The following is a 27,441-nucleotide window of genomic DNA, read 5'->3' on the forward strand; positions in this document are numbered from 1 at the left end:
ACCGTAACAATACAGAGTAGAAGTTTGTCTGTGAAGGAGCCAAAACAAAAATGAAAGAAGACAGGCTCACTGGTGGTCTGGAGAGGGAGAGGGAAACAGAAAGGGAAATAAACCCTGTGCAGTGGAGGACACTGAAATTATTGAGATAATGAGTGATGGAAAAAAGTGCCAATCCCTAATTAATGAGCGAGAAAGAGAGGTTGAAAAAAAGGATAAAGACATGGAAGAGAGAAAAAGAGAGATCATGAGACAACAGAGAGATAAAGGATAACAGAGAGAGAGAGAGAGAGAGAGAAAGAGAGACTACCAATCAAGCCCACTGCCTCATCACATCCCTTATCCCCTCCCCTCCCCTCCCCCCACAACCCCCACTCTCCCCATCTCTCTCTCTCTCTCTCTCTCTCTCTCTCTCTGTGTGTCTCCATGGTAACCAGACAGGGTGCCTAATACACCAAGTTAATATATTTCCAGTGGCATGGTGAGCTGGGTACTAAAGCATTCATCTGTCTCCACACAGACAAGCTAATCAATATTGGCCAAGAGTCTGCTCCAGGACTGCCAGAGTCAGACAACCAGTCAGACAGCCTCCCTAGCTTCAAAGCTGGGTGGGGGGGGGGGGGGCACAAATACATGTGTGTGCCTGTGTGTGACCAACTGGGGACATTGTGTTAGTCCCCACGAGGTAAAATGCTATTTCTAGGGGGTTTAGGGTTAAGGTTAGAATTAGCGTTAGGCTTAGGCTTAGAATTACGTTCAGGGTTAGGAGCTAGGGTTAGGTTTAGGTTTAAGGTTAGGTTTTTGGGTTAAGTTTAGGGTTAAGGTTAGAGTTAGGGTAAGAGTACGGCTTAGGGTTATGGTTAAGTTTAGGGGTTAGGGAAAATAGGATTTTGAATGGAACTGAATTGTGTGTTCCCACAAGATTAGCTGTACAAGACTGTGTGTGTGTGTGTGTGTGTGTGTGTGTGCCTTGTTGTGTGTGTGTAGCCAACAAGGGCACTTTGATGAACTGACACTTCAGGCAGTAAAGCTAAATGTTCATTCAGTTCTGTTTATATTTACATTTAAGGATTGAAATCCTCGCCATTAATATCTAGTGTGTGACTGGGAGGTCAGCAGGATGATATTTCTGGATGACTGCATGTTTGTACATTACCTAGATGATAGTACGGGATATGTTAAATGTGGCTTTGTGGTTAATGTGGTTAGTGCTTCAGTGCCAGCAGCCACATTAACATTAAGTCTTCAATTAGATGATAACATGTTTAACACCTCTGGAGTCTCTCCCATGCAGATCTGCCAGACATAGCTCATAGCATGCTCCTCTTGACACGTTCACACAGACTGTCACACCGTTTACATTACTCTGTCTTTATTTAGGAATTAAGACATACAATTTATACAGTAAAAAAAAATACAGTAACAGTGTGTAAATACTTTATTTCATTTGGATCATTAGCTGTCTTCGAAGATGATAACTTTGACGGGGTCACCACCCTTGGCTGTCTTCTGATTGGCTCCCATGATGGGTTAGAACACAAAGCCAGCCAATAGGGTGGGCCCCCTGAGGTCATAGACAAACATCCTCTTCAACAGGTATTTGTTGTTAAGAGGGAATCACACTTCAGACAAGTACATAAGTACCACAACATTCAGTAGAGACCTGCAGAATGGATAGGGCTGTGTGTACCATTATCAGATATAAAGACATGGGACATCCAACCACGGTGGCAAAATCTGGGTTTTTATTTTGTATTCAGATGTGTGGAAGCAACTCTAACTATGATCACTTTAAAAGGAAACACCAGTTGAAACACTATACATTGCATTCTTTAAACTGGAACATTCTATGGGAAATAACAAGTAGTTGATTGACGTATAAAAACAGTAAGTCATCTTCCACAGCGACTCTTCTCTTTTCTTTTTCTCCACAATGATGAACATGAATGCAGCCCTGTTCCCAAGGACCTCACCTGTGACCTACTATGACCTCACAGGTTAAGGGTCTCAGGGACAGAGGGGCATGCTGGGAAAAGTAGTTCCACAGGCGTTTCACATAAGCAAAGGTGGCCAGATGGATGAAATGATTTTTTACGAAAGAAAAAAGAAACGCATCGTCGCACCGACGACACAAAGCTATGACCTCGTCTGACACTTTCATTTCTGCGGCAACCGGCCCGCTCCTGTGTGGGTTTGAAATGTGAAACATTATGAAACATATGAAACAATATGAAACATGTAATATAATTAATACACATTCCAGACATTCTGTATAACAACTTGTTAATGTCCATTCTAGAATGCCCTTTTCGCCAATCAGAAAAGTATTCAACAATGCTGTGGTATAACATACAATATAATACATACCTTCTAGAGGTATACTGATTGACAGTGTGTGTATTCATACCTAATATATTCCGTTAATATGTAATATACTATCTTAATAACCTCGACTCTGAATCATTTCTCTAATAGCTCTTTAGAGACATTTGCCTCTACGGACCTCCTAGGCAGTCCACTGAGCTGTGTCAATCAGAATAAAATAGTCCCAGTCAGTATAATTCCTCTACACTTAAGATACCACTATGTAACACTTGACAATCTCCAGCCTGATTGTGTGGGTCTGCTCTGCAATTTAACAACACTATGTTGCAGGGGCAACCAGCTACGGGCCAAGAATGGCTACATCTGCTTACGAGGACTTAAAGAGCAATTCTCCCCTTTCTCTCTTCTAACTCCTAGTGGTTGAGCCACTGTCACCCTGTCTTCACTGACAATTACAGGTAGATGTTGCCTTTGTTAGTCTGACAGTGGTTCAAATGAAGGACATGAGCTGTGCTCTCACTCACAGGGTGAGATGGGGACAGAGGACATGATGGTCGTGTAGGGTTAAAGGAGGATGTGGAAGGGTGAAGAGAGAAGCCTTCGGATCCATCTTAGCAAGATGTCGCTGGATACAAGTTTCCAAAATGTCCGACTCTACCTGCGGAGGGAGGGAATGAAATGACGTCATTCTCAGGGACAGTCAAACACTATGAAATAAGAACATGTTACTGTACATACACTTCTCTCAAACATGTTGATTTGTTTAAAAAAACTACTCAAGTACATTGTGTCCAATATATCCTACTACAGTGCCAAGAGCAAAAGTTCTGTGAGAGAAAATTTGGCGTAGCAGTGCCACCTATTGGTAGACAGTCTGACTGACACACTGACTGACTCAACACAGGTAAATTCTCTTTGTGACAATAATTTCAAATAATGAGAAAAATACAATCAATGAGTTAAATAAAGAATCAACTATCGGCCGTATCTGTTTAGCTGTCAGAAATAAATAGATGTTGATGAATGTGAATCATGTGAAACAGGGGGAGTCTTTACAGAAAGGAAAGAAGAGCCATTTGAAGACATTTGTCACAACTTCACACATTAATGAATGATGTATTTATCTGCGGTTCAAGTTACAAGTCCATATTATTAATACACTTCAGTTGGATCTGTAAATATCGTTTTTACCACAATACTGCAATCACAAACTAAATTCTGCTTTTGAACACACATATGGTGTGAACGCAGGTGCAGATATCAGCCATATACTGATAAACCACATCAAAATATCAACCAAAATAGATTTCCTCTCTCCATCAATTCCAATCTCAAACGAGTTCCCAATCCCCTTTCATCATTCTAAATGGAATATCATCAATGTGTGAGAAAGATAATTTGAAACGCAGAAAAGCAGAGATAGATTGACTAAAGCAATCTGGGAATCTAGAGGAGAAACAAGACGAACACATAGAGTAGCAGCGACACAGACATGTGGACAACATGTCTCCCTCAACATGTGTCCTCTGATGGTGCAGTTGTTGATTAAACACACAGACACAGGCACACACACAGACACAGACACAGGCACACACACACACACACACACACACACACACACACACACACACACACACACACACACACACACACACACACACACACACACACACACACACACACACACACACACACACACACACACAGACACAGGCACACAAGGACACGCAAATACATGCATATTCACACAAATACAGACACAGGCACACAAGGACACGCACATACATGCATATACACACAAATACAGGCACAGAGACACAAAAGGATGGTATCTTCCTCTATCCAAAGTTCCAGTACATCTTGGCGGCAGAGGCACTAAACAAAACACAAAGGTTTAAAAAACACAAAGGAATCAAACTTAGCCTTTTTCAACACTCCATCTTCATTCACCATCATTTGAAGCAAATAAAAAAGAAGGCGGCAATGCCTGCATTTCCCCTCCTTTTCTCTCTCTTTGTCCCCCCCCTCTCGTTCTCTGTCTTTGCTCTACGGCGGCTGGGTCTGATGGCTGACTGGCTACTGGGGCCAGACTGAAAGCCCAACGGCAGGTATGTTACAGACAACAGTATTGATTCTATTATCCTGCATGCTCTACTCTCTACCTACCTCCCCCACCGCCACCAGCACAGTCCCCTCAGCCTCTGTCTTCTCCCTCCATCAATCTGTGTCACCGGGAACACAAACACACATACACGCTAAAACACACGCACATATGAACATATATATATGCATATGCGCACCCCCTCCCAAAAACAAAACACAAACTGTCTTACACACACGTACACACACACATAAATACCCCCCCCCCCCACACACACACACACATACACAAAGTCTGTCTTCTCGCTTTCCCCCTCCTTCTTGCTTTCATCGTCTCATTCTCCAGTCTCCTCTCTCTGCTCTGAGCATCCCTCCCACTTCTACATGCCTTGTCCCCAATCTAAAACTCTCTCTCTCTCTCTCTCTCTCTCTCTCTCTCCTACCCTCCATATCCCTCTCGCTTTATATCTCACGTTTTTCGAATAACACGTCTCCACTTACCCGCCCAGCCCCCTCTTTGCAATCTGTGGGCTCTGTGCTGGTGTGTGTGTGTGTCTGGGAATGAGGAGAAATGTGTGTGTTAGACAGGGGGAGCTTAGAGGGTGTCAGAGAGGCTCGGAAGCAGAGGGAATGGAGGGGGAGGGTCAGAATTTCAAACAGGGTGAGAAGTGAAGGTGCACCAAGCCAAAGGAGAGCACATGAACCTGCGCTCCTGATATCACCACTGCCTTCCAGGTTTACATCAATCATCCAGCCATTAATATCTCTACAGTTAATAAACGGCAGCTTGAATGACAGAGAAAACACCAAATAAACCGCCCAGATAGGAGGACCAAATCAATAACGGAGTAAAGCATGCAGCCTACTACAGTATATCCATTATTCCCATAGAAACTAGCATTAACGGCTGGTAATAACCAAAGGCAGATGCCAGGCTCATGGCAGTCGGCTGAGATGTCTGTGTTGCTCTCAGGTCCTCAGAGAGAACATCTTGTTACCTCGTTTGTACATATGTGTTTATTGTATAACAGAATCACAGGGCCCCTGAGGGGAATGCGGACCTGAAACAGAATCTTATTTAGCCACTTGGTTGTCTGTTCAGAGAGACAGGACATAAATGGAAGGTTTGATGTGTAAGCATCATGATTGGTCATAAAGTGCTCTAACCTTGTTACACTGTAAAGACTATCACCGATGTGCACAAGTCTTTGAGGGCGCGGGAGCGTCTAAATCATGTGTGTGTGTGCATGAGTGCTTGCTTCCGTATGTGTGTGTGTGTGTGTGTGTGTGTGTGTGTGTGTGTGTGTGTGTGTGTGTGTGTGCGCACATGTACAGTATGCTTGCTGTGTGTGTATAGTCTTGGAGGGAGCGACTCTGAGTGCACTCTCCTTGGGAAAGATTTCTCTTTAGCCTATAAACTATGGTCTAACGATAATAGCTGTTTGTAATCTTAATTTAGCAGCCAGCAGGTGGCGGTTGAGGAGCGGAGGCATATTGACCAGGAAAACAACAGACATCAACAGACAAAGGAGATCCTATCAGACATCAAAGAGTCCTACAAGGGGAGATCATTTATCAGACTGATCCTCTGTATCATTCAACCAGGCTTTTAATACAGATCTTCACTGGAACCTCTCGTCATTCTGATATAACATCAGACCAAGACCTCATTAAGCAGAGAACTCAACAGCAGCCGAATGGATTATTCCACAAAACACACCAAAACCAGCACCATCATTACCAACGACGCCATCATTACCAATGACACCATCATCAACAACAACACCATCAACACCATCGACCGACACCATCATTACCAACGACAACATCATTACCAACGACAACATCATTACCAACGACGCCATCATTACCATGACACCATCATTACCAACGACAACATCATTACCAACGACGCCATCATTACAGTGATACCATCATTACCAACGACAACATCATTACCAACGACGCCATCATTACCATCGACAACATCATTACCAACGACGCCATCATTACCATGACACCATCATTACCAACGACACCATCATTACCAACGACACCATCATCAACAACGACACCATCAACACCATCGGCCGACACCATCATTACCATTGACACCATCATTACCATCGACAACATCATTACCAACGACGCCATCATTACCATTGACAACATCATTACCAACGACGCCATCATTACCATTGGCACCATCATCAACAACGACACCGGCAACACCATCGACCGACACCATCATTACCATTGACACCATCATTACCAACGACAACATCATTACCAACGACGCCATCATTACCAATGACACCATCATCAACAACGACACCATCAACACCATCGACCGACACCATCATTACCATTGACACCATCATTACCATCGACAACATCATTACCATGACACCATCATTACCATCAACACCATCATTACCATAAACACCATCATTACCAACGACACCATCATCAACAACGACACCATCAACACCATCGACCGACACCATCCTTACCATCGACCCCATCATTACCATCGACACCATCATTACCATCAACACCATCGACACCATCATTACCAACGACACCATCATTACCATCGACACCATCATTACCATCGACACCACCCGTACCATCGACACCATCATTACCATCGACACCATCATTACCATCATTACCATGACACCATCATTACCATCAACACCATCATTACCATCAACACCATCATTACCATAAACACCATCATTACCAACGACACCATCAACACCATCGACCGACACCATCCTTACCATCGACACCATCATTACCATCAACACCATCGACACCATCATTACCAACGACACCATCATCAACAACGACACCATCATTACCATCAACACCATCATTACCATTGACACCATCGACACCATCATTACCATCGACACCATCATTACCATCATTACCATGACTCCATCATTACCACGACACCATCATTACCATCAACACCATCCTTACCAACACCACCATCATTACCAACGACACCATCATTACCAACGACACCATCATTACCATCAACACCATCCTTACCAACAACACCATCATTACCAACGACACCATCATTACCAACAACACCATCATTACCATCAACACCATCCTTACCAACAACACCATCATTACCAACGACACCATCAATACCAGACAGACAAATCCAGTGCAATCTTTTTCTTAAAGTAGATTAGAATGAATATAAAGGCAAAACATTCATTTTCAAGCTCACAGCTACTCGCCTGACAGAGTGAGTGCCAGCATACCTTCCTGTATCTGTTTCTGAGCCTACCACTCCAGGCTGGAAGCTATCTCTGAGACATTTGCACTTAAATAGCAAGAGCCACTCGTGGTGCTGGGGCTTTGAGACAGAGAGACACAGATGCACACAGATATGCTGTCCTAGACAGGTGCATCTGCTGGCGGCTCTGCTCTGCACCGCATCACTCCACTGTCAGGCAGCACAAAGAGTGTTGCAGAAGATGTGACGTCATTGGTCTGAGTCGGTCCATCCCCCCCTCTCATGTCTGGGCTGTTCTAACTAGCATGTAGCACTGTATATGTTTGGATCATACAGATCACATAGATGCCTGTAACAGCTGGCTGGCTGGCTGGCTGTGTGTGTGTGTGTGTGTGTGTGTGTGTGTGCGTGCGTGCGTGCATGCGGCATGTGTGTGTGTGCGCGTGTGTGTGTGTGCATGTATGTAGGCAAGCTGCATTATCTACCCAGACTACCAATGAGCTCTGATCAGCCATGTGGATAAAATACCCACTGATCCAATCAGTGATATCCAGATCTCTCTCTGCCACAATGATGGAGATACAGAGACAAAGAAATAAATGGCAGCTCCCTGTTCTCACTAAAATGACAGAGGATACAACAATTATAGAGACAAGAACACAGAAGGAGAGAGAGGGAGAAAACGCAACCCTTCCACGCTCGACACGTCAGGAATTTGACAAAGGTGCATCTATCTGGGACGGCATGAGAAAGGCGTTGTGGGTATGATAAAGAACAGCGCTGAATCAGCAGAATTCTGATATGTGCCCCCTTTTGTCCCTTCCAGGAGAGGAGCCACAACGCAATGCGGATGCCTGTTGTCTTAGCTACTAGCCCAGACACACTGGGGGGACGAGAGGAGGCAGGGAGAGGGAGGGGGAGGTTGGTTGAGTTAGCATGAAGGGGGGATGCAGCAGGAGAGGAGGGGGGCTTCTGGGAGGGTGGTGAGGGGTTGGCTGTTCGCAAGCAACTGATATATTTCTCTGACTGTGAATGCAAACCTCAGGAAAACGGAACACAAAGAGTACATGTTCTGGAGTGATATGAGAGACAAGAACACAGACGAGAGAGCCATAGACATGGATCATGTTACACAGAATGAATGTGGGTGCATGACACCCAGTTACATAGCTAGAATTATTAGTTATTGGGATGTTATATGATATTGTTATCCTGTATGAAAGTAAAGCAGGGAGAGGAGAGACTAGAACAATTTTACCACTGTGCAGGATGGCAGGCATTAGTGAGTTTCTTTATTCCAGACAGGCGGACAAATTCTGGGTGTCATCGATCAGAACCACAGAGCCAGAGGCTGCAGAACAATGACAGTCTGGTAACGACTGAAAATGAACACTTGTACTAGTTTTGGCCAGTAGAATCCAGTCAAATGGCTGCAGGAAAGAGGGAATGCAGTATTGAGGTGTGTTATCGTGGGGAGTATGATACAGTATGATATTGGATCTGAAGGTCTAGTTAAGGACTTTAAGAGGCACCTATAGAGAGAGAGCTCTGGGACCGTATTTTGGCCTTCAAGGAGAGGTAGTCTACAGTAAGTGCACTATGCAGTGTACAGTACATAGTATAACTTACTGACCCAGAGTAGTGATATGTAATAACACAGGGCTGTAGTGCCTTGATTCAGAGGGGTTGGGTTAAATGCGGAAGACACATTTCAGTTGAAGCAAAAGAGACCAGACAGGAGGCAGCTCTTGCATCTATTGAATCCAACTCAACTCAACCTTCCACGACAGAAAAAAACTAATGGATCACATAATGAAAAATGGCCTCCATGCACAGTTCACTTACACTGTCTGTTCTTCAATATAGAGCAAATGTTACCTTTTATGACCTATACTAGCCTCTGTGTTGTCTTGTGACCTAAACTAGCCTCCGTGTTGTCTTGTGACCTAAACTAGCCTCTGTGTTGTCTTGTGACCTAAACTAGCCTCCGTGTTGTCTTGTGACCTAAACTAGCCTCTGTGTTGTCTTGTGACCTAAACTAGCCTCCGTGTTGTCTTGTGACCTAAACTAGCCTCTGTATTGTCTTGTTAGTGACCTAAACTAGCCTCTGTGTTGTCTTGTTAGTGACCTAAACTAGCCTCCGTGTTGTCTTGTTAGTGACCTAAACTAGCCTCCGTGTTGTCTTGTTAGTGACCTAAACTAGCCTCTCTGTGTTGTCTTGTTAGTAACCTAAACTAGCCTCTCTGTGTTGTCTTGTTAGTGACCTAAACTAGCCTCTGTGTTGTCTTGTTAGTGACCTAAACTAGCCTTTCTGTGTTGTCTTGTTAGTGACCTAAACTAGCCTCTGTGTTGTCTTGTTAGTGACCTAAACTAGCCTCTCTGTGTTGTCTTGTTAGTGACCTAAACTAGCCTTTCTGTGTTGTCTTGTTAGTGACCTAAACTAGCCTCTCTGTGTTGTCTTGTTAGTGACCTAAACTAGCCTTTCTGTGTTGTCTTGTTAGTGACCTAAACTAGCCTCTGTGTTGTCTTGTTAGTGACCTAAACTAGCCTCTGTGTTGTCTTGTTAGTAACCTAAACTAGCCTCTCTGTGTTGTCTTGTTAGTGACCTAAACTAGCCTCTCTGTGTTGTCTTGTTAGTAACCTAAACTAGCCTCTGTGTTGTCTTGTTAGTGACCTAAACTAGCCTCTCTGTGTTGTCTTGTTAGTGACCTAAACTAGCCTTTCTGTGTTGTCTTGTTAGTGACCTAAACTAGCCTCTCTGTGTTGTCTTGTTAGTGACCTAAACTAGCCTCTCTGTGTTGTCTTGTTAGTGACCTAAACTAGCCTCTCTGTGTTGTGTCATGTACTTTCTCTAACAGTCCTATACTTACCACAGTGTTGTCTTGATGGTGTGACTCCAGGGGTGCTTACTGTAGGTTGTGGTGACACCGCGGGGAAAGCTAGAAGGTTGTACAGTTATCTCCGGGCTGTTTATTATGTGAAACCATACAACCAACTACCTCACACCGCAGCACACTCTGTAGTAGCACTCCCTCTGCCACGTCTTCACCAGCCGGCCAGGTGTCTGTCTGTCTGTCTCTCTCTCTCTCTCTCTCTCTCTGTGTCTGTATGTCTGTCTGTCTGTCTGTCTGTCTGTCTGTCTCTCTCTCTCTCTCTCTCTCTCTCTCTCTGTGTCTGTCTGTCGGTCTGTCTGTCTGTCTGTCTGTCTGTCTGTCTGTCCGTCTGTCCGTCTGTCCGTTTGTCTGAATGGTCAAAATATAATCTGTCTGTTAATAGACATGTCTTTTTTGATGATGATGATAGCATACAATACACACAAGGGGAGTTTAGACATATCATTTTACAGAAAGCACACACACACACACACACACACACACACACACACACATCGTTATAATAATGTCAGGAGAAAACTGTGCACAACTGGTACCACCAACCACCACCGCAATCATTTCTGGGGCACTGTTGCCCTCTTGTGGCGACTGACCTTGCTTTGTCCCCTCTTTCTCTCCACTCCCTCTCAGCAGCGCTCTAACAAGCATCACACTGGTCTCGTAACACAGTGCTAACCCAGTTCTAACCCAGTTCACTACAGAGTGGCCTGAAATATCTATTCTGACCCCATAATGGTTTTAAATGCATTATCTCTTACTGTCAATATACACTATGTGGCTGCATATCCTCTTCTGATAGTTATGAGTTATGATATAAACACATTAATGAAATGTAATGAAATACCACAGTCAAAAATAGCTGTTCTGCATCATTTCTGTGTGCTGTTGTCATAATAGCTTTAGACAAAATTATAGTTGATGTAGTTATTGAACATTTTATAAATAAAGCATTTTTTATTTTAAAGTGCTTACATCTGCAAATCCAAAATCAGAAATGTCTTTGAGACGATGCTTGTCATTGTTCCTCTGTGTTTATCAGGAGCCTCTACCCTGAAGGGTTTTAACCAAATTAGTTGACTCATTTAGCTAAACGGATTTCTGCTGTAAAGGTTGAATGGGGAGCGCAGTGACCTGCACTAAAATGAATGGGCCTGCAATGATAAAGTCACACTGTGTGTTTGTGCCATAACAGCCTGATTTCCCCCAGTTTGTGAATGGTACTACCTGTGCAATTAATACTGACGCATATCGTTAGCCTTGTGGATATAGGTTCAAATCCCTCCCGGTGCCCGGCTGAAGAAATGAAGTGAAGCTGTGAAATTGTAACTATGCGACTGTAGCTCTGCAACAGATTATTTGTGTCTCTCTCTGCCTTTGAAAAGCAATATCTCTGTGTTTGTGTGGCGTGTGGTTTGGGAAAGCTGTTATGAGGGATATCATACTGCCAGTCGAAAGTTGTCAGATGACATTAGCAAGAAGGAAACAAATAAAGATCAGTGACTGTGTTTTGCCCCACCTATCATTCTGCAGACCTTACTTCGAACTTTCGCTAGCTAGCTATCCGTGGATGAGGCTGGTATGTGAACGGAGAGAGCGAGATACACCCAGACACATCCAGCCTCAGAACACTCCCTCAGCCAATCAGATGATTCCAGGGTTACCATGGCTATGCCAGCGGAACCATTCAAACGTTGCCAGGTGGAATTTTTCTCTTCCCCCTCCGTCCTCTTCCTCTTCACGCCCCTCCCCCCCTTTGGACTGTGCTCAAATTCCTAATCCCCCCTGTCTGCTTCTCTCCCCTTCTCCTTTCCACCATCACCCTCTCTCGTTCCTCTCCTGTCCAAAAGTGCTGGCCTCCCTGCCCCTCCCTCTCTCCACTCAGCTGACCTTTTTCTCCTCACCCGCCCTCGTTTCCCACCTCTTATCCTTTTAGTCACCCTCTCTCTACAAATCCCCCTCCTTCCCCCTCCCTTTCCTCCGCTCGGTTCCCTGCCTGCAATCTTTTTCACAGTCAAATCACGCAGGAATGCAGCGTGGTTGTGCCATTATCGGCTATCCCACTCTCTCTTTCTCTCGTAGTCTTTCTCTCTTATCGTCTCTCTCTCTCTATTTCCTCAGCAGGTATGTCTGTGTGTCTGGGGGCCTGAGGCAATTCCACCAAGAAAGCTGGCCAACTTTAAGTGTCTGTGCTGGGGCCGGTGTGTGCCCCTAGAAGGTTGTCGCAGCCTACATAGTATTCTGCCAGCAATGGACTCCTAAACCCTCACAGACCTATACCACACTATTACGTACAGTACTTTGTCAGTTTCCATCTCCCCATTCAACCCTTCACTTCAAAACCCTCTGATCATCATAGCCAGGAATTGCCTCAGAATATAACTTCCGGCGCCGACAGACATGGCCGCCTCGCTTCGCGTTCCTAGGAAACTATGCACTATTTAGTTTTTTTACGTGTTATTTCTTACATTGGTACCCCAGGTAATCTTAGGTTTTATTACATACAGTCGGGAGGAACGTCAACTCACCATCATTACGACCAGGAATACGACTTTCCCAAAGCGGATCCTGTGTTTTGCCCACCACCCAGGACAATGGATCGGATCCCAGCCCGCGAACCATAACAACGACGCCGTAAAAGGGGCAGATGAAGCGGTCTTCTGGTCAGGCTCTGGAGACGGGCACATCGCGCACCGCTCCCTAGCATACTACTCGCCAATGTCCAGTCTCTTGACAACAAGGTTGATGAAATCCGAGCAAGGGTAGCATTCCAGAGAGACATAAGAGACTGTAACGTTCTTTGCTTCACGGAAACATGGCTCACTGGAGAGACGCTATCGGAGTCGTTACAGCCAGCTGGTTTCATCAAGCATCGCGCCGACAGAAACAAGCATCTTTCTGGTAAGAAGAGGGGCAGGGGGGTAAGCCTTATGATTAACGAGACGAGGTGTGATCATAACAACATACAGGAACTCAAATCCTTCTGTTCACCTGACTTAGAATTCCTCACAATCAAATGTCGACCTCATTATCTACCAAGAGAATTCTCTTCGATTATAATCACAGCCGCATATATTCCCCCCCAAGCAAAAACATTGATGGCCCTGAACAAACTTTATTTGACTCTATGTAAACTGGAAACTACATATCCTGAGGCTGCATTCATTGTAGCTGGGGATATTAACAAGGCTAATCTGAAAACAAGACTCCCTAAATTCTATCAGCATATTAAGCTCCCGCGCTCAGGTGTGTTCAGCGCAGGTCCGACCAATCTAATTCCACTCTTCGACATTGCTTCGATCACGTGGATTGGGATATGTTCCGCATTGCGTCAAACAACAACATTGATGAATACGCTAATTCGGTGAGCGAGTTTATTAGCAAGTGCATCGGCGATGTCGTACCCACAGCAACTATTAAAACATTCCCAAACCAGAAGCCGTGGATTGATGGCAGCAGTCGCGCGAAACTGAAAGCGCGAACCACTGCTTTTAACCAGGGCAAGGTGACCGGAAACATGACCGAATACAAACAGTGTAGCTATTCCCTCAGCAAGGCAATCAAACAAGCTAAGCATCAGTATAGAGACAAAGTAGAGTCGCAATTCAACGGCTCAGACACAAGAGGTATGTGGCAGGGTCTACAGTCAATCACGGATTACAAAAAGAAAACCAGCCCCGTCGCGGACTAGGATGTCTTGCTCCCAGACAGACTAAACAACTTCTTTGCTCACTTTGAGGACAACGCAGTGCCACCGACACGGCCCGCTACCAAAACCTGCGGACTCTCCTTCACTGCAGCCGACGTGAGTAAAACATTTAAACATGTTAACCCTCGCAAGGCTGCAGGCCCAGATGGCATCCCCAGCTGCGTCCTCAGAGCATGCGCAGAACAGCTTTCTGATGTGTTTACGGACATATTCAATCAAACCTTATCCCAGTCTGCTGTTCCCACATGCTTCATGAGGGCCACCATTGTTCCTGTTCCCAAGAAAGCTAAGGTAACTGAGCTAAACGACTACCACCCCGTAGCACTCACTTCTGTCATCATTAAGTGCTTTGAGAGACTAGTCAAGGACCATATCACCTCCACCCTACCTGACACCCTAGACCCACCCCAATTTGCTTACCGCCCCAATAGGTCCACAGACGACGCAATCGCAACCACACTGCACACTGCCCTAACAAATCTGGACAAGAGGAATACCTATGTGAGAATTCTGTTCATCGACTACAGCTCAGCATTTAACACCATAGTACCCTCCAAACTCGTCATCAAGCTCGAGGCCCTGGGTCTCGACCCCGCCCTGTGCAACTGGGTACTGGACTTCCTGACGGGCCGCCCCCAGGTGGTGAGGGTAGGTAACAACATCTCCACCCCGCTGATCCTCAACACTGGGGCCCCACAAGGGTGCGTTCTGAACCCTCTCCTGTACTCCCTGTTCACCCACGACTGCGTGGCCATGCACGCCTCCAACTCAATCATCAAGTTTGCAGACGACACTACAGTGGTAGGCTTGATTACCAACAACAACAAGATGGCCTACAGGGAGGAGGTGAGGGCCCTCGGAGTGTGGTGTCAGGGAAAAAAACCTCACATTCAACATCAACAAAACAAAGGAGATGATCGTGGACTTCAGGAAACAACAGAGGGAGCACCCCCCTATCCACATCGACGGGACAGTAGTGGAGAGGGTAGTAAGTTTTAAGTTCCTCGGCGTACACATCACAGACAAACTGAATTGGTCCACCCACACATGCGCAGCAGCGCCTCTTCAACCTCAGGAGGCTGAAGAAATTCAGCTTGTCACCAAAAGCACTCAAACTTTTACAGATGCACAATCGAGAGTATCCTGTCGGGCTGTATCACCTTCTGGTACGGCAACTGCTCCGCCCACAACCGTAAGGCTCTCCAGAGGGTAGTGAGGTCTGCACAACGTATCACCGGGGGAAAACTACCTGCCCTTCAGGACACCTACACCACCTGATGTCACAGGAAGGTCATAAAGATCATCAAGGACAACAACCACCCGAGCCACTGCCTGTTCACCCCGCTATCATCCAGAAGGCGAGGTCAGTACATGTGCATCAAAGCTGGGACCGAGAGACTGAAAAACAGCTTCTATCTCAAGGCCATCAGACTGCCAACATACTGACTCAACTCCAGCCACTTTAATATTGGAAAAATGGATGTAAAAAATGTATCACTAGCCATTTTAAACAATGCAACTTAATATAATGTTTACAAATCCTACATTACTCATCTCATATGTATATACTGTACTCTATATTATCTACTGCATCTTCCCATCTTTATGTAATACATGTATCACTAGCCACTTTAAACTATGCCACTTTTATATGTTTATATACCCTACATTACTCATCTCATATGTATATACTGTACTCGATACCATCTACTGCATCTTGCCTATGCCGTTCTGTACCATCACTCATTCATATATCTTTATGTACATATTCTTCATCCCTTTACACTTGTCCCTGTTGTGAAATTGTTAGGTTAGATTACTCGTTGGTTATTACTGCATTGTCGGAACTGCACAAGCACAAGCATTTCGCTACACTCGCATTAATATCTGCTAACCATGTGTATGTGACAAACAAAATTAGATTTTATTTGATCCTTCAGTGCATCCAGAGGATGTGTGAATGGGAGAGACATTTTGTGGTGAATGCACCAGCTAGCGCAGTTGGATGGAGAGACTGTAAAAAACGGTTGACGAAGTGAAGACAGGCTACTGGGCAGTGTCTGGTCTGCTGGAAATCAATCTCTGAAATATTATTCACAGCTTGTACAATTTCCTTGACATTTAATGAATGGATACATTACTGGACCAGGGTTGAAATTCAAACATCCGTGTTAGACTTTATACGGTAAAGAATTGATTAATTAAAAGCCACTAATGCCACTCCTTGATTACTGCGTAAAAGACCATCAGATGGGACTAATTTAGCTATGTCATTTAAAATCGCCATGGTAATGCCGTGCAGACGGGTCCAATCTGCTGGAATAAGCATTTGATTTTCCAGCTGAGAGCAGCGTTGCTGTAACACACATTAATCTGCCCAACGCCAACCTTGTAAGTACGCCAACCAAAGTGGCAAAATGAGCGTTGCCATGGGAACCTCTTCCCTGGAAACCCCTGGCGGCTTGGCAATGTGCCAAACCAATGGTTGCTAGGGCACAGCTGTCAATCTCTGCCCGGGCCAGGCTGGTGTGCCAGGCGTGCCCCTGGCCCCTCCCAGTCGGGGTGCATTACATTACGTGATTACATTACGGAAACTACAGGCTAGTAACCTTCTCTAGGTTTTTCTACTCAAATGTGGAGTTTGAGATTTCAATCAAATGTTGCAATAGGTTGAGAAGAAAATAGGCATAGCTCTAGTCATGTCTATTTGTTGTACGTGGACTATATACAGCTATGTTAAAACCATAGAATACAGGAGTCTATTTGTTGTACATGGACTGTAGACAGCTATGGTAAAAACCATAGAATCCAGGAGTCTCACAAGCAAACTGTAGTCACCACAGCACAATGAGTCATGAGTAATGAGTCATGAGTCATGCCAGAAACAGGGAGGTGAAGAGACCTGGTTCTCCATAAAGCAGATGGGATAGTAGAGCTTTTCTATAGAGGCAGCAAGACAGCTGTCTGTCAGACAGAAAACAGAAGATAAAACAGATTGAGAAACAGGAGACCTAAAAGACTGATGGGTGTTAGAAGGGATGATGACGACCCAGACCCAGGGTGCAGGGAGTGAGGGATGGAATGATGGATGGAGGTAGAGAGGAGGAGAGGATATTACCTCATGGCTGTTCTGCTGAGGACCAGGAAGACAGGAGATGGGTCCGGTCCCCACACTGAAACACAAAGAGTCACAAGGGCTTAGAGAGAGACGTACTGTAGAGGTGCAGCACCATAGCTGCTGTGGAAAAACACAGTGTTGTTTTCCAGTCATATGATTGATGAGTGGGATATTTCTATTTGAATGAGGTAGATATTCCAGACAACAGATTATAAGTCAACTTCTTTCCAGAGGGGCGGAGATTCATAACATATGAATCATAACAGCTTCAATTTCATCCAAGTGTCAAGTAAGTAATTGCACAGCTACTTAACGTAATACACACATTCAAATACCACTGCCAGTTTTTTGAAGTGATTATGATGACAGTGTGACATTTTAAATATCACCGTCAATTCTAACTGCTCAGCTTCAGAAGATAGATAAACACATGGCTCAGTACGGCACATCACAGTATGCATCAGTATTTTGAATGAAATGGAAATATGAAATGGGAATTTACCACTGGGAAGTAGTTTCCTCTAACTTCCTGAGCTCTGACAGGTTTTCTTTGTCTCAACATCTGGCACGGCATATTAAACCAACCATATATGAGGACCAATTTTTAAACGTACACAGATTCGGGCCATGGTGGTGATGTGCACTTTTAATAGTCAATGTCAATATTTTGACACCAGTATATGGGCTCAGAGCAGAGAAACGCTCCATGCCCTATTTTCTATGGGTCAGAAAAAGGTCATTGCTAATGAGGGAAATGAAAAGCAGGCAAACACAGCTGCAATTAAAAGGATTAAATTACACAATCAATTATCACCATCTACAGTAAATAAACAGGAAAAATAATGAAATGAACAATCATCTATCAACGCTATACTGTGTGATCTGTACAAGGAGGTCATAAATACAGCACTATAGATAGAGTGTAAATGAATCACAATAAACGTCACATGCAGAACTTCACCCAAATCCACATTCAGCATCTAGAGTGCCTGTCTCATTCAGTTCAAGTGCTTTCATTAATGCATTTATACAATTTAGCCAGGTTGATTTACTTAATCATTGGTTAATTCAGCACAATGCAAAATGGCAATATTTTGTACAGGCTATCCAGATTTAATTGGCCACTTGAAGAATTTTGACAATCATATGCAAATTTGAAAGTATCACTCAGGGAATGACATGGGATGTTTTGGTCAAATATATAGGCATTAAAAATCAGATATTTCATGGTATTTGAAGTATCATAAATTTAGGGTGTTGAAATATAATCTGATTCACACCTCCTCGCCCTCTTTGATCTTTCAGGAAAGCATCTGGACACACATCTGCACAGGGATTGGACACATGTCCAATCCCTAATATCAAACCGTCTAAACAAACACGTGTCCTTTCCTCCCCATTCTCAATAATTAGAAGACACAGATCTCGGTGTATAAGTTGAGCCTCCTGCTTGTGCTTGATAAATATAACTTCAAACGGCACAGCAGCCAAACGGTTTCAGTTGGCCGGACTGGGAGGCACAATGACTATAATAACCCCCTCCACCACCTGGGACACACATCCTAGTTCACTTACCCTCCTCCCTGAGAGAGAGAGAGAGAGAGAGAGAGATAGAGAGAGGTAGGGAGGGAGAGAAAGAGAGACAGGGAGAGAGGGAGGGAGAGAGAGAAAGAAAGAGAGAGCGAGCGAGCTTTCATGTCTGTGTGCACATGTGTCTTTGTCTCAGTATGCCTCCCTCCCCCCTCCCTCCCCCTTCACGACTCTCCATCTCCATGTCTGTGTACACAGCGTATGTATAGAGGAACCTTTTGTACCTCGGGTTTAGAGAGGAAATGCACCCCCCTGCCCCCCTCCTTCGACTACTTGCCCCTCGCCCCTTGCCTCTTTCCCCCTTCCATTCGCCCCTCAAATGTAATGCCTGATTGACCACAGCACCCCTTCGGGAGGTCAAAGGGCAGACAAAACAGTCTGGTGTCATGGCAACCTGACTGCCACCATCTAGAATGGTTAGGGGATGAGGGGGAGGGTCAAAGGAGCTGTCAGTCAAACCATTTTCAATCCCGCAACAGGTTTACAAAGGTTGAGGCGAAACACACGCACTCACACATGCCTGCATAGAGGCTTAGAGTGCACCTGCATCCCCGAAACATTGTGAAGCTTTATAAATCAGCGCCCATTCTACCAAACGTCTTATTTAATACAAATGATTTCTGAATTAGGTAGTAATGTATAACTGTAGACTTACAAGTCTGTAAAATGAGGATCACATAGGTAGTTACTCTGGTATAAAGCTTAGTGTGTTTTACACAAAAAGGTGATGGGTGCTCACTACACTGCAGAAGTTAACCTTAACCCTCTTAATATGTAAAATGTATGCATGCATGACTGTAAATCGCTTTGGATAAAAGTGTCTGATAAATGGCATGTATTATATTATACTATTAACATACAGCCAATTTCTGACTACTGGACTCCCCTTACACTTTCCCTCAGCAATCTGTGCATATGTGTGGCTGTGCAAACATCCTATATGAACATGCTGCTTTAGTTGGACTAGTAAATGGGCAAAAAATACATAATTTTACATAAAATACAATTAACACGATTTTACACACAAATTAACATATGGAGTGTGTTTGTGTTTATGTGTGCGTGTGTGTCAGACTCTCTTGAGTGAGAGGGTCTTTGTTGCTGCTCATTGCAGTGGCAGTGGGGGACTTTAGAGGGGGGAGTTTAGAGCGATAAATGGGAGGCAAATGCATTCAGATCAATAGTTAGCTGAGAAAGGGTGAGAGTGGGGTTGAGAGAAGTGAGGGAGCGAGAGGGAGGGAGGGAGAGTGGAGGAGGGGAATAAAGGGCCTGATTAATCATTCCTGTATTGTTATTGACTTTCTGTTAAAGAGGTGACTCAGACCCAGAATTATGTGCCTCAGTGTGTGTGTGTGTGTGTGTGTGTGTGTGTGTGTGTGTGTGTGTGTGTGTGTGTGTGTGCGTGTGAGCGTGTGTGTGATGAGAGTCAGAGAGTCAGAGAGTACAAAACCATCAATTACAGCCTTGAAAAGCAAGGGCCTTACCACATACATAAGCAGTGTGCGGAATTTAGGGGGTTGGGGTCTATTCTACATTGTCTATACAGTTCTGTTCTTTGGTGATTTATCCTCCTATAGTATAGTCATCTTGAACAGGCCTAGACAACGCAATACATTTCCTGAAAGACAAAATATCCAATTGCTAAATAGAAAGGTTATATTTTCGGACAGAGGGCGGGATGGGGACGGGACGGGAAGTCCCCTGTGAAGGGTTAATGAACAGCACCTGACGAGCCACTAGACACAACAGAGAGAAGAGAGAAGAGGGGGAAGGAGGAAGTAGAGGAGGAGAGAAGAGGAGGGGAAGGGGAGTGTTGCATTTCCCGGCCTGACATCTGACCCATTGTCTGGGGTCTGGGAGGTTTGGGAGGGCACGGATAGACACACTGCAGCTGAGCACGGGTCAGCCCTCGTGGAGGGAGGGCCGGGCCTGTCCCCTTCAAAGCCAGATTTCCAATCAAATCTCTGGAAATAAATCTATTTCCATAGCTATTCTGAAAAGTAAAATGCTGACCTTTTTTAACTTACCTCCAAACACACTTTCAAATTGAATTGTCTGATTGCTTCTTTGAGCCAAGTAGCCATCCAAACGCTACATGGTCAAGCCCTCATGCTATTTTAAATAGTAAAATGTGTAAATGCAATTAATATTGACCTAATTGCTTCTCAATTATGCTATCATAACACAAATGTCTAATTTGACCCAACAGCACAATTTCCCCCCAATTAATACCACTTTTACAAAAAAGCCCACAGCCGGAAGAGGGCAGCTGAATAGACGGAATGAAAAGTGCCATTCAACTTTACCTTGAACTTGAACAATGCGCCTGGTGTTTGTTCTGGGGTCTTTTCCTGACCTCTCCTTCTCTCTGAGGAACCTCTGAAGCATGAAGCGACCAACCCCAGCCTCTCGTTTCATCTCCCAGCCCTGACCCCCACAGAAACTCCTATAGCCCCTCTGCCACCACAACCAACCACCCAGACACACTCAGTAGGCTTTACTTCACTATTCACAATCAATTACTACTAAGTTGGTTTGCTTTGTCACAATGTTGTACAGGGGGTATCACAACAGTCTTTTAAATTGGGGATTCTTCAGCCATGACAGTGGGAACTGGGAGTTAGAACTCAGAAACGGGCCAGCGTCCATGGCAGTCCAGCCAGCCACTATAAGATATACACAGTCACACACTGGCATAGTTATTAGGGTAGATCTAGATTAGGGCAGAGAGATATACATGTAGTTCAGAGAGCTGTGTCTCTCTGAAAACACAGACATAAAACACAGAGCACTTGCTGGGACACAATGCAATGTGGAACAGGGAGCAGGAGGGAAATCAGGCAGCGGGGTCTGACATCACCTCTCTGTCTCTCTAGTTGTTCTCTCCTCTTTACCATAACCTCCCTCCGTCTCTACCCCACTACATGTACTGTACATGTTAGTAATTTAAGAGACACTCTTATCCAGAGATACTTACAGTAGTGAGTGCTTACATGTACCCACTGGTCCCCTGTGGGAATGGAATCCACTATCCTGGCATTGCAAGCGCCATGCTCTACCAACTGAGCAGCACTACCTCCCTGTGCTTCTGACACCTTCCTCTGCCTCTTCGCCTTCCCTCCTTCCTTCCTCCTCTCCACCCTTCTTTTCCCCTCCACCCGTCCTCTGCCTCTTCGCCTCCCCTCCTCTCTCCGTCTGGCACTAGGGCCCATAGCACCAAAGGGTGTTGCTCTGTAAATACGGCCGGCTAGCGCCACCAATGGTACTGCAGAGCATAGCTGAGCAGAAAATAGGGGTAGACTGTGAAGGCTTGTGAGCCGTGTCAATATGGCAGCCAGACAGCCAGCCAGCAGGCCTGACTCACAGTCACACCACACCAACACTACACGCCATGAGTTATCTGATAGACAGTATCGGCCGCTGCCTGTGTATGCCGTGTTTATAGCTGTATATGTTTCTGTGTGCCATCTTAATAGTGTTCTGTGTTTGCTTCACAACCAGCATCTCTGGGAGCTCCCCTCATCTGTCAGACAGTCTTGTGGAGGACCCGAGATAGTTCTGGAATTTTTGCCTCAGCAGGAAGGTATGCTGGCATGTGACGATCAGCAATATGAATATCAATGTTAGTAGGAGCTGAATCAGTGGTGACTGACCATGATAGTCCAGCGGGACATGTGAGGAAGATGTCATGTAAGCTAGATGATAAGAAGAGGTAGAATCTGGTGACATAGATAATGGCCCTTCCTCAGGAACCCAGCTCAATTAATCATAGAGGACTAGAAGCACTGTAAGCAGGAGTGAGAGCTGTACTGCTAGATTTATATAACACACGCATGCGCACCAGCACACACACACACGCGCACACACGCACGCACGCACGCACGCACAACGCACGCACGCACACACACACACACACACACACACACACACACACACACACACACACACACACACACACACACACACACACACAGTCTCCCCGTCTCGCTTCCCTTTCAACCCACTCCCAACACCTCGGGCCTTAGATGTCTGTGAGAGAGGGAGAAGGGAGAGGATTAGGATCAGAACTAGAGAAGGGAACAGAGAAAGAAAGAAAGAAAGAAAGAAAGAAAGAAAGAAAGAAAGAAAGAAAGAGGGACGGAGGAAGGGGGAGGAAACATGGTGAGACTGAGAAGGATCAGGAGAGAGAGGGAAGGAGGGAGGGAGGCCGGGTGGGGGAGGAGAGAGACAGACATGGTGGAGAGGGAGAAGAGAGAGCAGAGAGTTTGCCGAGGTAAGAGGCAAAGCTGTGACCTACTAATGCAGAACTGAGGAATTCTCACTGCTGACTCGAAACACATTCCTCCCGCCTGTACAGTTTAACCCCCACACCACCACCACTACTACTGCCTCAATCTACAGTGCAAATACAGGACAAAACTACACTAAACAATCTTCACAAAAATGTAAAAACTGTACAGTATCACAAGAATGTAGCCATTCATACACCCATCCAATTACGAGGGGTCGCCCATGAGGAGAAAGACTCTGACCCCGAGAGAAGGTAATATTGTGTCCGAACAATGACAATGGTGTAATTTGAAGTGATGTGTGTAATTCAAGTTAAAACACATTTTTGAAGGTATTAGAACATCAATTACTGAACACAATGGCATAAATACTTCAGAAGAGGTATGAAGAGTTGATAGTTAAAGAGGCTTTTTAGTTCTATCAAAATGTAAAACATTCTGGATACATAATACCTGACTTATCACAATACTTTTTCACCTTTAAAGTAAGAATGGACTATTATCTCAACTAAGAATGAATGATTAGTAGACCGAAATTGATTTGGTTAATCAAAACATTTCAAAATATTAGCTTTCATTTCATACTGTGATGGACATACTGTATATACCCTGATATACGTAAAGTCTATTCCAGCCTAAGTCTAAGTTATTAACTAACCCAGTAATTAACCTAACCTAACCTAAACCAACCCCCCCACACACACACACACACCTCTCACTCCTGGGTCTTTCATATGTGCTGATTGCTGTGCACAAATTGATGTCAAAGCTCTTATACATCAATGTACTCAAATACAGCTTGGACTTAAGTGTTAGTACAATATACAATATGGACACATCAAATTCAATTGAAAAATAATTTGGGTTCCATTTTATTGACGAAACGAGGTGTGCTGCCGAGTGCTCTAAAACATATGAGTTAGTAACTCAATTTAACCACGGCGACAGACACACAGAGACACTGGAGGACTGAAGCACTGCATGAAAACCCCCCCCACAAATAATTCAGTATTTATGAAAAAGGCCCCTATTAGGCAATATGAATCCAAACAGAACTCACAGCTCGTCTAGTTCTGCCTTGTTTCAGCGGTCTGTGTCCTTGTCAAGCTGAAGCAGACACATAGTGACACAACTGGAACAATGATTCCGGGGGGGGGGGGTTCTCTCACCCGGACCCTGAGAGTGGGAATACATCAATGATGGTCACATGCTGCTTTTTTCTATCTATGCCCCAGTCAGTCAGTCATTCCCGCCATAGTGGACCCAGTAGCTTGTTGTACCTTCCGTAGCAGGCTAGTAGCCCACCCCCTCTCGGAGGCAGACAAGTACTAGCTGTATAATTGATAGTGCTGGCTGAGTTACGCTTCATAAAGGGAAGCACATTACTGGCCTCCTCCACTGCAGCACTGACGCTGAGACGGCTGGGAGAGCCTGAGGAACTGACGTCAAACTAGAGCCGGTTCAAATATTTAACGGAAGGTAACTGATCTGTGGCATTCCATCATCACAGGCTGTATATCTAGCAGCACTGACTGGCCTCTCTATCATTTTTTTTGTGAGACCGTGGATCCACCATGTCGTCATAGTGTGATACTGTGCGATTTTGGACTAGCAAACAACACATTTTAATTTCCAAAAAGTACTACAGTGTGCAATGCCTTTTCATCAAGATGAAAATACAAAACGACAAATACAGTAAACATATGATTATCTACTCTGAGTCTTTTGTTTTTACACAAACCTTAAACTATAAAGGCTTAGTTTGCTTATGTGTTGAGATGATGGTATAAACCATATAGACTATCACCTTCAGCGAGACTGGGGGAAGGAGAAGAGAGCACCGTTACGCCGTGCTTTCAGTCCACCTGATAAGACAATAGAGTAGAGATCTCAGTCAGGCCTTTCAGAAAGCCAGTCAGCCAGGCCTTCTTTTCAGCCCTTCTACCCACTATTAACCAAGCCTGCAGGCGCCTAGCAGTAGGGTGTCTAGGCCTGAGCTCCATACTTAAGTCCCCAGCTTAACCTCCATTCAGACACAAAGCCCCTTAGCCATGGCTATCAGGACCACGTCCATCCCTGCCGTCACCCTCCGACAACTCCCAATCGGGGTACCCCCCTCTCTGTCCCTTCACCAATTTTACACCCTGGCAGGGCGACATCTGGGGGATGTCTTTGTGCGCCCGCGAAGAGGCAGAGGTACGGGGTCCGAGAGCACATAGCGGGTCTCCATTGAGATGTACAGGGCGGCTAAGAGCAGGGATGGAATAAGAACATAACACACACATCCATGTACACACAGAACACACTCTGGCCTCTGAAATTAAGGGACACACCGACTTGTGTAAATCTAACAGTGGAAGCGAGGGTGGAAGCCAATAGCATGGGGACGGACAGAGAAGGCCCACAGAGATTGCTGTAAGTTAGACTGCCGTCCGTATTAGTCGATAAATAGAGAAGCACATTCAGAAGAGATGTGTTTATGTACAGACTAACAGACAGATGTATTGAGGACACAAACAGACAGGAAGTAGGGGAGAACGAGGAGCGAGTTAGAGAGAGAGTGGAGATGGGGATACCCCTATAATAGAACTACATTCACTTCACAATGTTGCCTTTTTACCAGTTAAATATTATGTCAAACTCATCATAATGACTCCAAACTGTGCAGAAAATATGCATACAATAATTGAACGAAGCTTACGACGATAAAACACTTACATACCCATACACACGAAGATTAAACAAACAAAAAACTGAGGAAAATCCCCCCCCCCTCCCCCTTCTTCCCTCCCTTTCGGCCTCACTACTGGGCCCCAATTTCAGTTTCACCTTTTCCAGCATAGTTTTCAATGGGAAAATCCAAGAGAAAATATCAAAACTTACAATTAAAAAAAGCAATCATGGCATTTCATTTGGGCGAGAGAGAAACGTGGAAGGACGGAGGAAAACCTTCCGATGGGAGCGAGAGGAAGGAAAGGGTTCTAAAGTACACACATGGACAGAGACACTTTTTAAAAACAAGAAGAAAGACAAGCAACGCTGAAAACCCTAGAAGACATGGAAAGAGAAACCCATGAGATAGATAGAAAAACATAATAATCAGAAGCCCTTAAAAAGAAAGTATGTGAATAACAAAAGGATGAGAAAAATACCAGCAGAGGTCGGATGAGTCTGGCAATATTTCCCCCCCTTTTCCTGCGTTTTCGGCCCGATTCCACCTCGATCATCCCTCGATCCTTGTTGCTCTCTTCTTTCTCCCTCTCCTCGTTGCTTTGCCTCTCGTGTTGCAGCCTAACTCCAGTCTTCTCTAGTCCTCTCCCCTCTCTCTCTCCTTTTCTGCCTCCTCATCTCCCCTTCACACAGACACCTTTCTCTTATTTCTTTCCCCTCTTCCTAGATCATTCTTGGAAGAGAGCAGAGGGTTAAAGAAAGAAAAGGTCTGGTGGAAAAGCAGACAGTGGGAAATCAAAGCAGAAAAGGCAGCAGAGTGGAGGCAGGCTGTTGGCAAGAGGTACGCTGCTCCTGGCTCTGGATATGGGATAGCACACGCTGGATCAGCACAGAACTGGTTTCGCTGTACACTCGCTAAAGCACAAACACGCCACAGCCAGGGAAAAAAGTATTGGTGGTGTAGCGGAGAGAGCATGGAGAGAGAGAGAGAAAATGAGGGCGAGAGACGGAGGGAGGGTAAGAGGGCGTCAGTCATCTAGTGTGTGTGTGCAAGTGGGGTAGGAATGGAGGAGAGAGCGAGAGAGGGAGGGAGGGACAGGGCGAGAGAAATAGAGAAAGGGGGTGGTTCTGAAAAGAATATCTTAGGGGGAGGGTAAGAGGAGTGTATAAGTGGAGAGAGGGAAGGGGAGGGGATGGACATTTTTTCTCACTATTTTCCGTTCACAATTTTTTCTCCAATTTCACCCATTTTTTAAAACGACCCTCATGCTCTCTCCCCCGTCCTCAGAGCTGCTTTGTCAGTAGTTCAGCCTCTCACCTTCTTGTTTCTCCTTCCCTTCCTCTCTCCCTTTGTCCAACTCAGGAACATTTCTCTGGCCGTGCACTTGAACTCTGAAAGCTTTCCTCAGTCGATTTCCCCTTTGCTGGCCCCCCAGCACACTCTAACACACAGCCAGCAGGCAGGGGGTGAGCTAGTGAGAGGCACAGAC

At 45.0% G+C, this 27,441-nt stretch overlaps 1 long non-coding RNA gene across 1 annotated transcript; it reads right to left on the minus strand.

Moving 5' to 3' along the window:
• Positions 1 to 2,024: 2,024 nt before the first annotated feature.
• Positions 2,025 to 27,006, minus strand: LOC149984482 (uncharacterized). Its single transcript, XR_016493160.1, has 3 exons — positions 26,434 to 27,006; positions 17,403 to 17,457; positions 2,025 to 2,980 (listed from the first exon to the last, which is right to left on the minus strand). It is a non-coding gene; the product is annotated as an uncharacterized LOC149984482 (long non-coding RNA).
• Between the last annotated feature and the right edge of the window lie 435 nt (positions 27,007 to 27,441).

Source organism: Oncorhynchus mykiss, chromosome 3 (assembly GCF_057628025.1).
Source record: "Oncorhynchus mykiss isolate SJ-2025 chromosome 3, ASM5762802v1, whole genome shotgun sequence".
NCBI lineage: Eukaryota > Metazoa > Chordata > Actinopteri > Salmoniformes > Salmonidae > Oncorhynchus > Oncorhynchus mykiss.